This window comes from Phoxinus phoxinus (genome assembly GCF_949152265.1).
Source record: "Phoxinus phoxinus genome assembly, chromosome: 4".
In the NCBI taxonomy this organism is placed as follows: Eukaryota; Metazoa; Chordata; class Actinopteri; order Cypriniformes; family Leuciscidae; genus Phoxinus; species Phoxinus phoxinus.
In genome coordinates, this window is record NC_136879.1 from 28,075,343 (window position 1) to 28,088,301 (window position 12,959).

The window sequence follows — 12,959 nt, forward strand, 5'->3', positions numbered from 1 at the left end:
CTTTGCACAAATGTCAGAACCTGCGGCCATCAGGGCCCGACTGAAGCTGGGACCCGGGCGTGGCAGGGGGGCTCGCCAGCGCCCCCTGGAATGGGATTCAAAAACATGTCCATATCTCAAACACGCTTGCATGTAATAATATGAAACTCGGTACACATATAGATCTCATCGGGCCGAACAACTTTCGTGCTCTAAGTTTTACGCCAGTCCAACAGGAAGTCGGTTATTATGGGCTGGATGGAAACGCATGTTCTGGCATTTGAAACACTTGTCCTAGAGAATTCATCGGATGACCACGAAACTCGGTGTGCATGAAGTCAAGACATGGAGGATGCTAAATTGCGAGGGGATTTTTGATATCTCGAACGGTTTGGCCGTGGCGAGGAAACGAATTTATGGCGAATATTGGAAACAGGAAGTGTGTTATAACATCCTCATACATTAACTGATCTTGATGAAACTTCAGCAGTGTGTTTGTTGTAAGAGGCCGATCACATGGATGTGACTATTGTGAGTCAAAGTTATAGCGCCACCAACTGGCAGCAGGAAGTGTGTCACTTTCAAAATGCTTTGAAATCACCCTCTTATTTTTACCCGATTTGCTTCAAACTTCATCTGTATAATGTAAACACACGGCAGATGTAGACCTGTGAAAGGATTATTGATATCTTAAATACTGTTGCCATGGCAACGCATCAAACTTTAATATTCTTTTTGGGTGCATTTGAGGCTCTTAACATGCTTCAAATTGCATGAAACTCAACATGCATATCAGATTTATTAGGTACTAGGCATGTGTGAAGTTTCAGAAACGGGCGCGGTGGAGGGGCTCAGTAGCGCCACCTTTAGTCAAAAATGGGGTATTAGTTTTACCTACAGTAACAAAAATCGGTATTTATATTTATCTCCCCGAGCCGGACAACTTTCTAATTTACAGTCATTAGCTCCGACCAACAGGAAGTCAGATATTTTGGTTTGAATGTGATTTGATGGGAATTTTGCCAGTCTCTCTCAGTGTCTGTGTGTGTGAGAGAGGAGGGGGGCTTTATTTTAACCCTTTCTCTGCTGTGTGGGACTTCTCGGGCACTTTTGGGGCCCTTAACGTGCTCGAAAACTCTTGAAACTTTGCACACAGGTCAGAACCTGCGGCCATTAGAGCCGGACTGAAGCTGGTACCCGGGCGTGGCAGGGGAGCTCAACAGCGCCCCCTTGAACGTGGTCCGAAAAACTTGGTCCATATATCAAACACGTTTGCATGTAATAATATGAAACTCGGTACACATTTAGATATCATCGGGCCGAACAACTTTCGTGCTCTAAGTTTTACGCCAGTCCAACAGGAAGTCGGCTATTATGGGTTGTATGAAAACGCATGCCCCTGGAATTTGATATACTCCTCCAAGAAAAATTATCCTATCGCCACCAAACTCAGTCAGCATGAAGTAAAGACATTGAGGACGCTAAATTGCGGACGGATTTTTGATATCTCGAACGGTTTGGCCGTGGCGAGGAAACAAAGTTATGGCGAGAAAAGAAAAACACAATGTGTTATAACGTCTTCATACATTTATTGATCTTGATGAAACTTCAGCAGTGTGTTTGTTGTAAGAGGGCGATCACATGGATGTGGCTATTGTGAGTCAAAGTTATAGCGCCACCAACTGGCAGCAGGAAGTGTGTTACTTTCAAGATACTTTTGACTAAAGTGGGGGGGTTATTTTTACCTACAGTCACAAAACTCGGTCTGTATATTGTGCTTATCGATCCGGACATCTTTCTCATTTACAGTCATTAGCTCCGACCAACAGGAAGTCAGATATTTTGGTTTGAATGTGGTTTTGTCTCTCTCTGACAGAGTTCCCCCTGCCATTCTCTCTCTGTGTGTGTGTGTGTGTGTGTTAGTCCAGTGAGATACTGGAGGAGGAGGGGGGGGGGGAGGAGGGAGGGCACACACACAGACAGCCCCCCCCCCCCTTTTCTGTGTGTGTTTGTAGGGGAGCAGAAAGACTCACACTGATACAAGCTCTAAAGCAGACTTCTTCTCGACAGTCAAAGCGGGGTTACGTTATTGCCCGTCGTGCACAGGAACCCGAAAGGCAACGGGGTGGCGGCTTTTTATATATATATATATATATATATATATATATATATATATATATATATATATATATATATATATATATATAAATATAGCTGCAAGCAGCGATGGAGGGCCCAAGCCGGTGGCAGCGCCAGCCCGGTGCCTTTAGTGTAACTAAAGGCACCAGGGTGGCGGTGCCACCGGCTTGGGCCCGTAATCGCTGCTTGCAGCTATATTTATTATTATTATTCTTTATTATTATTATTTTACTACCTTTTGGGCACTTTTGGGGGCCTTAACGTGCTCAAAAACTCTTGAAACTTTGCACAAATGTCAGAACCCGTGGCCATTAGGGCCGCGCTGAAGCTGGGACCCGGGCGTGGTAGGGGGGCTCGGCAGCGCCCCCTGGAATGGGATTCAAAAACATGTCCATATATCAAACACGCTTGAATGTAATAATATGATACTCGGTACACATATAGATCTCATCGGGCCGAACAACTTTCGTGCTCTAAGTTTTACGCCAGTCCAACAGGAAGTCGGCTATTATGGGCTGTATGGAAACGCATGTTCTGGCATTTGAAACACTTCTCCCAGAGAATTCATCCGATGACCACGAAACTCGGTGTGCATGAAGTCAAGACATGGAGGATGCTAAATTGCGGACGGATTTTTGATATCTCGAACGGTTTGGCCGTGGCGAGGAAACGAATTTATGATTAAAAAAGGATGCATAAAGTGTGTTATAACTTAGTTATAGTTTTACCTACAGTTACAAAACTCAGCGTGTATATTGATATTATCAAGCCGAACAACTTTCTAATTTACAGTCATTAGCTCAGACCAACAGAAAGTCAGATATTGTGGTTTGAATGTGAATTGTGTCTCTCTCTCTGTCTCTGCTATTCTGTGTGTGTGTGTCTGTCTGTGTGGGGTGGGGAGGGGAGGGGGGGATCTGTGTATGTGTGTGTGTGTGTGTGTGTGTGTGTGTGTGTGTGTGTGTGTGTGTGTGTGAGGAGGGGGTCTAGTTTAGTTTAACCCTTTCTCTGCTGTGTGCAAAATCTCGGGCACTTTTGGGGCCCTTAACGTGCTCGAAAACTCTTGAAATTTTGCACACAGGTCAGAACCATCAGGGCCGGGCTGAAGCTGGTACCCGGGCGTGGCAGGGGGGCTCGGCAGCGCCCCCTGGAATGGGATTCAAACACTTGTCCGTATATCAAACACGCTTGCATGTAATAATATGAAACTCGGTACACATTTAGATCTCATCGGGCCGAACAACTTTCGTGCTCTAAGTTTTACGCCAGCCCAACAGGAAGTCGGCTATTGTGATTGGTATGAAAACGCATGACCCTGGAATTTGAAACACTCTTTCTAGAAAATTCATCCAATCGCAACCAAACTCGGTCAGCATGAAGTAAAGACATTGAGGATACTAAATTGCTGACGGATTTTTGATATCTCGAACAGTTTGGCCGTGGCGAGGAAACGAAATTATGGCGAGAAAAGGGAAACACGATGTGTTATAACGTCTTCATACATTAATTGATCTTGATGAAACTTCAGTAGAGTGTTTGTTGTAAGAGGGCGATCACATGGATGTGACTATTGTGAGTCAAAGTTATAGCGCCACCAACTGGCAGCAGGAAGTGTGTTACTTTCAAGATACTTTTGACTAAAGTGGGTGGGTTATTTTTACCTACAGTCACAAAACTCGGTATGTAAATTGTGCTTATCGATCCGGACAACTTTCTCATTTACAGTCATTAGCTCCGACCAACAGGAAGTCAGATATTTTGGTTTGAATGTGGTTTTGTTTTTCTCTGACAGAGTTCCCCCTGCCATTCTCTGTGTGTGTGTGTGTGTGTGTGTGTGTGTGTGTGGGGAGGGAGGGAGGGCACACACACAGACAGCCCCCCCCCCTTTTCTGTGTGTGTTTGGAGGGGAGCAGAAAGACTCACACTGATGCAAGCTCTAAAGCAGACTTCTTCTCGACAGTCAAAGCGGGGTTACGATATTGCCCGTCGTGCACAGGAACCCGAAAGGCAACGGGGGTGGCGGCTTTTTATATATATATATATATATATATATATATATATATATATATAAATAAATATAGCTGCAAGCAGCGATGGAGGGCCCAAGCCGGTGGCAGCGCCAGCCCGGTGCCTTTAGTGTAACTAAAGGCACCAGGGTGGCGGTGCCACCGGCTTGGGCCCGTAATCGCTGCTTGCAGCTATATTTAGGGGCCAAGCACTGAAGGTGCGGGCACCTATTGTATCTGTTCCCGTACCAAAAATAATTATTCTTCTTCTTCCGCTCTGGGAGTCTATGGCAGCCCATAGAACCGATCGCGGGAAAGTTGTAATGGTTTGACATTCGGATAGAGGACAGTCCCAACATTAAATACACCAATTTTGGTGTGTCTAAGTCATTCCCTCTAGCGCCACCAACTGTCCAAAGTTTCACTCATGTTTATTCTAATAACTTTTGAACCACAAGGGCTAGAAACAAAATTCTTTTTTCCTCTGATTCCTGACCTCGTGACGATTCGATTGCACCCAATGACGTCATTTTGCGCCATGAAAAGTTTTCCGCCATTTTGAATTTTCCGAAAAAGCTACTTTTTCGAACTCCTCCTAGGCCGTTGCTCCAATTTCCATGAAAATTGAATCAGATCATCTACAGACCATGCCGACAAAAAGTTATGGAATTCAAGTTGATTCGCTTAGCAATTTTCGAAAAAACCCACAAACAAATTTTACGTAGCGCTTGCGAAAACAGACGTAAGGCTGTATCTCCGCAACGCTTTGTTGGATTCAGACCAAATTTGCCACATGTCATCACAAGCATGACTTGAGGCTACATGCTGCGTTTCGGCGCAGCGCCACCTACTGGTCCGGAGATATGAAAAATGGCTATTTTTGCTTATAACTTCTGAACAGTTTGCCCAAAAATCATCAAATTGGTCTCGTTAGATTCAGGCCAACATGCTGAGTCGACTGATATCCAATTTTACCATGTCGGCCATTTTGGCTGTCGGCCATTTTGAATTTTGTGCTAAAATGCTGTATTTTAAGAACGCATGAATGGATTGTTACGAAACATGGTATGGGTCATCAGCACGATGCCCTGAAGGAGCGTGAGAAGTTTCGAAACAGCGCCACCTTGTGGTCAAAAGTTATAACAACATTTCCAAAAAGGCTAATAACCTTTGAATACATCTGCCTATTGAAATGCCACTGGTCTCAATAGATTCGCTGGGTCACGCTGAGAACATAGATACCAAGTTTGCCATATTTGGCCGAACTTCCTGTCCGCCATCTTGATTTTCAGTCAAAACCTACTTTGTCGAACTCCTCCTAGACCGTTTGTCCGATTTTCACCAAAATCGAATCGTATCATCTCCACACTGTACCGACAAAAAGTTATGGAATTCGTGTTGATTCGTCAAACCGTTCTCAAATACCGCGCAAACAAATTTTACGTTGTGCTACAGCTACAGATTTAGTGCAAAAGTACTACATCGCCCATAACTCCTAGAGTCCGTTTGTCCTAGACTCAAGTGTCTCACACCACTGTGATCCCTGGCTCAAGGCGGACAAAATGGCTATCTCCAATTTTGATTTAGGCCAGAAAAATGTTCTGCTATGTCGAATTTTGTCCGAAACCTACTTTTGCAAACTAGTCCTAGGTTTTTCACCAGATCGGAACCAAACCAGTCTAGGACATTTCTCTGGACTCTCTAGATCAATAAATACCGAAAAAAAAGTTGAACTTTTGCATTTGGGTGGCTGTAACAGGGTCATTTAGAAAAGGGGCGTGGCAAAATACACTAAAAAGCCTATAAATCCCATATGAAAATTCAGAACTTCACCAAAATTGATGAGCATATGTGTCAGAACATGGTGAGGAAGCATGCAGAGTTTCATGGAGATCGGACCATAGGTGGCGCTGTAACTGGCAAAAAGCCTTCAATCTTATTAGGGGTTCAAGCATGAAATGCTGAAACCCTATTGTAATTAAGGATTCGTAAAACGCATCGTGCAGGCCAAACCGTAAGGCCTAGAGACGTGAAACCTGGCCAGATGGTAGGCCTCAATTTGGGGACAACCTATCAGAGTATGACCCCGAATGGCCCATAGGTGGCGCTACAGCAACCAAAAGTTCAAAATTGATCATAGCTCTTAGACCGTTTGTCCCAGGATCAAGTGCCCCAAATCGTTGGAATCCTTGGCTCAAGGCGGACAAAATGGCCATCTCCGATTTCGATTTAGGCCAGAAAAAATTTCTGCTATGTCGAATTTTGTCCAAAACCTACTTTTGCGAACTAGTCCCTGGTTTTTCGCCCGACCGGAGCCAAACCAGTCTAGGACATTTCTCTGGACTCTCTCGATCAATAGTTTTTGAAAAAAAGTAGAATTTTTGCATTTGGTTGGCTATAACAGGGTCATTTGGAAAATGGGCGGGGCAAAATACAGTCAAAAGCCTATAAATCCTAAACAAAAACTCAGAACATCACGAAAATCGCTGAGCATATGTGTCATGACATGGTGAACAAGCGTGCCGAGTTTCATGCAGATCGGACCATAGGTGGCACTATAAATGGCAAAAAGGTTCCCTTATTATTAGGGGCCAAGCACTGAAGGTGCGGGCACCTATTGTATCTGTTCCCGTACCAAAAATAATTATTCTTCTTCTTCCGCTCTGGGAGTCTATGGCAGCCCATAGAACCGATCGCGGGAAAGTTGTAATGGTTTGACATTCGGATAGAGGACAGTCCCAACATTAAATACACCAATTTTGGTGTGTCTAAGTCATTCCCTCTAGCGCCACCAACTGTCCAAAGTTTCACTCATGTTTATTCTAATAACTTTTGAACCACAAGGGCTAGAAACAAAATTCTTTTTTCCTCTGATTCCTGACCTCGTGACGATTCGATTGCACCCAATGACGTCATTTTGCGCCATGAAAAGTTTTCCGCCATTTTGAATTTTCCGAAAAAGCTACTTTTTCGAACTCCTCCTAGGCCGTTGCTCCAATTTCCATGAAAATTGAATCAGATCATCTACAGACCATGCCGACAAAAAGTTATGGAATTCAAGTTGATTCGCTTAGCAATTTTCGAAAAAACCCACAAACAAATTTTACGTAGCGCTTGCGAAAACAGACGTAAGGCTGTATCTCCGCAACGCTTTGTTGGATTCAGACCAAATTTGCCACATGTCATCACAAGCATGACTTGAGGCTACATGCTGCGTTTCGGCGCAGCGCCACCTACTGGTCCGGAGATATGAAAAATGGCTATTTTTGCTTATAACTTCTGAACAGTTTGCCCAAAAATCATCAAATTGGTCTCGTTAGATTCAGGCCAACATGCTGAGTCGACTGATATCCAATTTTACCATGTCGGCCATTTTGGCTGTCGGCCATTTTGAATTTTGTGCTAAAATGCTGTATTTTAAGAACGCATGAATGGATTGTTACGAAACATGGTATGGGTCATCAGCACGATGCCCTGAAGGAGCGTGAGAAGTTTCGAAACAGCGCCACCTTGTGGTCAAAAGTTATAACAACATTTCCAAAAAGGCTAATAACCTTTGAATACATCTGCCTATTGAAATGCCACTGGTCTCAATAGATTCGCTGGGTCACGCTGAGAACATAGATACCAAGTTTGCCATATTTGGCCGAACTTCCTGTCCGCCATCTTGATTTTCAGTCAAAACCTACTTTGTCGAACTCCTCCTAGACCGTTTGTCCGATTTTCACCAAAATCGAATCGTATCATCTCCACACTGTACCGACAAAAAGTTATGGAATTCGTGTTGATTCGTCAAACCGTTCTCAAATACCGCGCAAACAAATTTTACGTTGTGCTACAGCTACAGATTTAGTGCAAAAGTACTACATCGCCCATAACTCCTAGAGTCCGTTTGTCCTAGACTCAAGTGTCTCACACCACTGTGATCCCTGGCTCAAGGCGGACAAAATGGCTATCTCCAATTTCGATTTAGGCCAGAAAAATTTTCTGCTATGTCGAATTTTGTCCGAAACCTACTTTTGCAAACTAGTCCTAGGTTTTTCACCAGATCGGAACCAAACCAGTCTAGGACATTTCTCTGGACTCTCTAGATCAATAAATATCGAAAAAAAAGTTGAACTTTTGCATTTGGGTGGCTGTAACAGGGTCATTTAGAAAAGGGGCGTGGCAAAATACACTAAAAAGCCTATAAATCCCATATGAAAATTCAGAACTTCACCAAAATTGATGAGCATATGTGTCAGAACATGGTGAGGAAGCATGCAGAGTTTCATGGAGATCGGACCATAGGTGGCGCTGTAACTGGCAAAAAGCCTTCAATCTTATTAGGGGTTCAAGCATGAAATGCTGAAACCCTATTGTAATTAAGGATTCGTAAAACGCATCGTGCAGGCCAAACCGTAAGGCCTAGAGACGTGAAACCTGGCCAGATGGTAGGCCTCAATTTGGGGACAACCTATCAGAGTATGACCCCGAATGGCCCATAGGTGGCGCTACAGCAACCAAAAGTTCAAAATTGATCATAGCTCTTAGACCGTTTGTCCAAGGATCAAGTGCCCCAAATCGTTGGAATCCTTGGCTCAAGGCGGACAAAATGGCCATCTCCGATTTCGATTTAGGCCAGAAAAAATTTCTGCTATGTCGAATTTTGTCCAAAACCTACTTTTGCGAACTAGTCCCTGGTTTTTCGCCCGACCGGAGCCAAACCAGTCTAGGACATTTCTCTGGACTCTCTCGATCAATAGTTTTTGAAAAAAAGTAGAATTTTTGCATTTGGTTGGCTATAACAGGGTCATTTGGAAAATGGGCGGGGCAAAATACAGTCAAAAGCCTATAAATCCTAAACAAAAACTCAGAACATCACGAAAATCGCTGAGCATATGTGTCATGACATGGTGAACAAGCGTGCCGAGTTTCATGCAGATCGGACCATAGGTGGCACTATAAATGGCAAAAAGGTTCCCTTATTATTAGGGGCCAAGCACTGAAGGTGCGGGCACCTATTGTATCTGTTCCCGTACCAAAAATAATTATTCTTCTTCTTCCGCTCTGGGAGTCTATGGCAGCCCATAGAACCGATCGCGGGAAAGTTGTAATGGTTTGACATTCGGATAGAGGACAGTCCCAACATTAAATACACCAATTTTGGTGTGTCTAAGTCATTCCCTCTAGCGCCACCAACTGTCCAAAGTTTCACTCATGTTTATTCTAATAACTTTTGAACCACAAGGGCTAGAAACAAAATTCTTTTTTCCTCTGATTCCTGACCTCGTGACGATTCGATTGCACCCAATGACGTCATTTTGCGCCATGAAAAGTTTTCCGCCATTTTGAATTTTCCGAGAAAGCTACTTTTTCGAACTCCTCCTAGGCCGTAGCTCCAATTTCCATGAAAATTGAATCAGATCATCTACAGACCATGCCGACAAAAAGTTATGGAATTCAAGTTGATTCGAATTACCGTTCTCGAATACCGCGCAAATAAATTTTACGTAGCGCTTGCAAAAACAGACGTAAGGCCGTATCTCCACAACGCTTTATCGGATTCAGACCAAATTTGGTACATGTCATCACAAGCATGACCTGAGGCTACATGCTGCGTTTCGGCGCAGCGCCACCTACTGGTCCGGAGATATGAAGAATTTATATTTTTGCTTATAACTTCTGAACGGTTTGTCCAAAAATCACAAAAGTGGTCTCGTTAGATTCAGGGCATCGTGCTGAGTCGACTGATATCCAATTTTCCCATATCGGCCATTTTGGCTGTCGGCCATTTTGAATTATGTGCTAAAATGCTGTATTTTATGAACGCATGAACGTATTGTTACGAAACTCAGTATGGGTCATCAGTACAACGCCCTAAAAGTACTCAAAAATGTATGAGACAGCGCCACCTTTTGGTCAAAAGTTATAATGAAATTTCCAAAAATGCTAATAACTTTTGAATAAATTTGCCTATAGTAATGACACTGATCTCAATAGATTCCTTGGGTTATGCTGAAAACATAGATACCAATTTTGCCATAGTCAATCAAAGTTCCTGTCCGCCATCTTTATTTTCTTTTAAAACCTACTTTTTCGAACTCCTCCTAGACCGAACGTCCGATTTTCACCAAAATCGGATCGTGTCATCTCCAGACTGTGCCGAGTAAAAGTTATGGATTTCGTGTCGATAGACAAAACCGTTTTCGTATACCGCAGTGGCAAAGTTGAGGCATGATGCCAAAATGACTATTCAGGCTTTATATCTGCAATGCCTTGACATATTGACACCAAACTTTGTATGTGTCATTGTCACTTCACTCTGACCACATCACATCAGTTTCGTAACTGCGCCACCTATTGGTCGAAAGTGATAATCATATTTTTAGTTATTGTATGTGATTTTTCAACCATTTTGCCAAAATTCATCTTCAAATGTCTTTAATTGCTCCTTGCTGCAGTGGGTCTCACACTCCCAGCCACTTTGGCATGTCTTGTCGTCTTGCTTGCGCTTGGCCCCGGTGATTGCTGCTTGCAGCTATATTTTATTATTATTGTTCTTCAAGGGTTTGGGGGCTTTTGGGGCCCTTAACATACTCAAAAACTCTTGAAACTTTGCACACGGGTCAGAACCCGCGGCCATTAGGGCCGGACTGAAGCTGGTACCCGGGCGTGGCAGGGGGGCTCGACAGCGCCCCCTGGAACGGGGTCCGAAAACTTGGTCCATAAATCAAACACGCTTGCATGAAATAATATGAAACTCGGTACACTTATAGATCTCACCGGTTCATATATCCTTCGTGCTCTGACTTTTTACCCCAGCCCAACAGGAAGTCGGCTATTTGGGGTAGTTAGAAAAACGCATTCAATGGAATTTAAAATACTCCTCCTAGACGATTCAACCAATCGCCACGAAACTCGGTGTGCATGAAGTCAAGACATTGAGGATGAAAACTTGTGAGGGGATTTTTGATATCTCGAACGGTTTGGCCGTGGCGAGGAAACGAATTTATGGCGAATATTGGAAACAGGAAGTGTGTTATAACATCCTCATACATTAACTGATCTTGATGAAACTTCAGCAGTGTGTTTGCTGTAAGAGGCCAATCACATGGATGTGACTATTGTGAGTCAAAGTTATAGCGCCACCAACTGGCAGCAGGAAGTGTGTCACTTTCAAAATGCTTTGAATTCACCCTCTTATTTTTACCCGATTTGCTTCAAACTTCATCTGTATAATGTAAACACACGACAAATGTAGACCTGTGAAAGGATTATTGATATCTTTAATACTGTCGCCATGGCAACGCTTTAAACTTTTATATTCTTTTTGGATGCATTTGAGGCTCTTAACATGCTTCAAATTGCATGAAACTCAACATACATATCACATTTATTGCCTAGTACACTTGTGCGAAGTTTCAGAAACGGGCGTGGTAAGGGGCTCAGTAGCGCCACCTTTAGTCAAAAATGGGGTATTAGTTTTACCTACAGTAACCAAACTCGGTACGTATATTCTTCTCTTCGATCCGGACAACTTTCTAATTTACACTCATTAGCCCCGACCAACAGGAAGTCAGATATTTTGGTTTGAATGGGAGAAGATCTGAGAATTTTGCCAGTCTCTCTCAGTGTCTGTGTGTGTGAGAGAGGAGGGGGGCTTTATGTTAACCCTTTCTCTGCTGTGTGCGACTTCTCGGGCACTTATGGGGCCCTTGACGTGCTCAAAAACTCTTCAAACTTTGCACACAGGTCAGAACCCACGGCCATCAGGGCCGGGTTGAAGCTGGTACCTGGGCGTGGCATGGGGGCTCGACAGCGCCCCCTGGAATGGGATTCGAACACTTGTCCATATATCAAACACGCTTACATGAATAAGTATGAAACTCGGTACACATTTAGATATCATCGGGCCGAACAACTTTCGTGCTCTAAGTTTTACGCCAGTCCAACAGGAAGTCGGCTATTATGGGTTGTATGAAAACGCATGCCCCTGGAATTTGATATACTCCTCCAAGAAAAATTATCCTATCGCCACCAAACTCGGTCAGCATGAAGTAAAGACATTGAGGACGCTAAATTGCGGACGGATTTTTGATATCTCGAACGGTTTGGCCGTGGCGAGGAAACTAAGTTATGGCGAGAAAAGAAAAACACAATGTGTTATAACGTCTTCATACATTTATTGATCTTGATGAAACTTGATGACACACACAGACAGCCCCCCCCCCCCCCTTTTCTGTGTGTGTTTGGAGGGGAGCAGAAAGACTTACACTGATACAAGCTCTAAAGCAGACTTCTTCTCGACAGTCAAAGCGGGGTTACGTTATTGCCCGTCGTGCACAGGAACCCGAAAGGCAACGGGGTGGCGGCTTTATATATATATATATATATATATATATATATATATATATATATATATATATATATATATATATATATATAAATAAATATAGCTGCAAGCAGCGATGGAGGGCCCAAGCCGGTGGCAGCGCCAGCCCGGTGCCTTTAATGTAACTAAAGGCACCAGGGTGGCGGTGCACCGGCTTGGGCCCGTAATCGCTGCTTGCAGCTATATTATATTTTGTCTTCAGTTCTTACATGTTTATAAATACAATTGACAAAGAATAAACACTACATTACTGAGGAAATTCCGCATTCTGTCAACATTCCAAATATGGTTTTTAAAAAGTAGGCAGTGATGAGATCTTTATTTCTAACGCATAACATATTCCCAAAAAATATTTGAGTGCATTCAATAAAAGAAAAGTAGATTAGTTTGTCTCAATGTCAAGTCTTAAGAAATTCACTTTTGTATTCCATTAAATAGGCCTATATTTTTTAGACATTAAA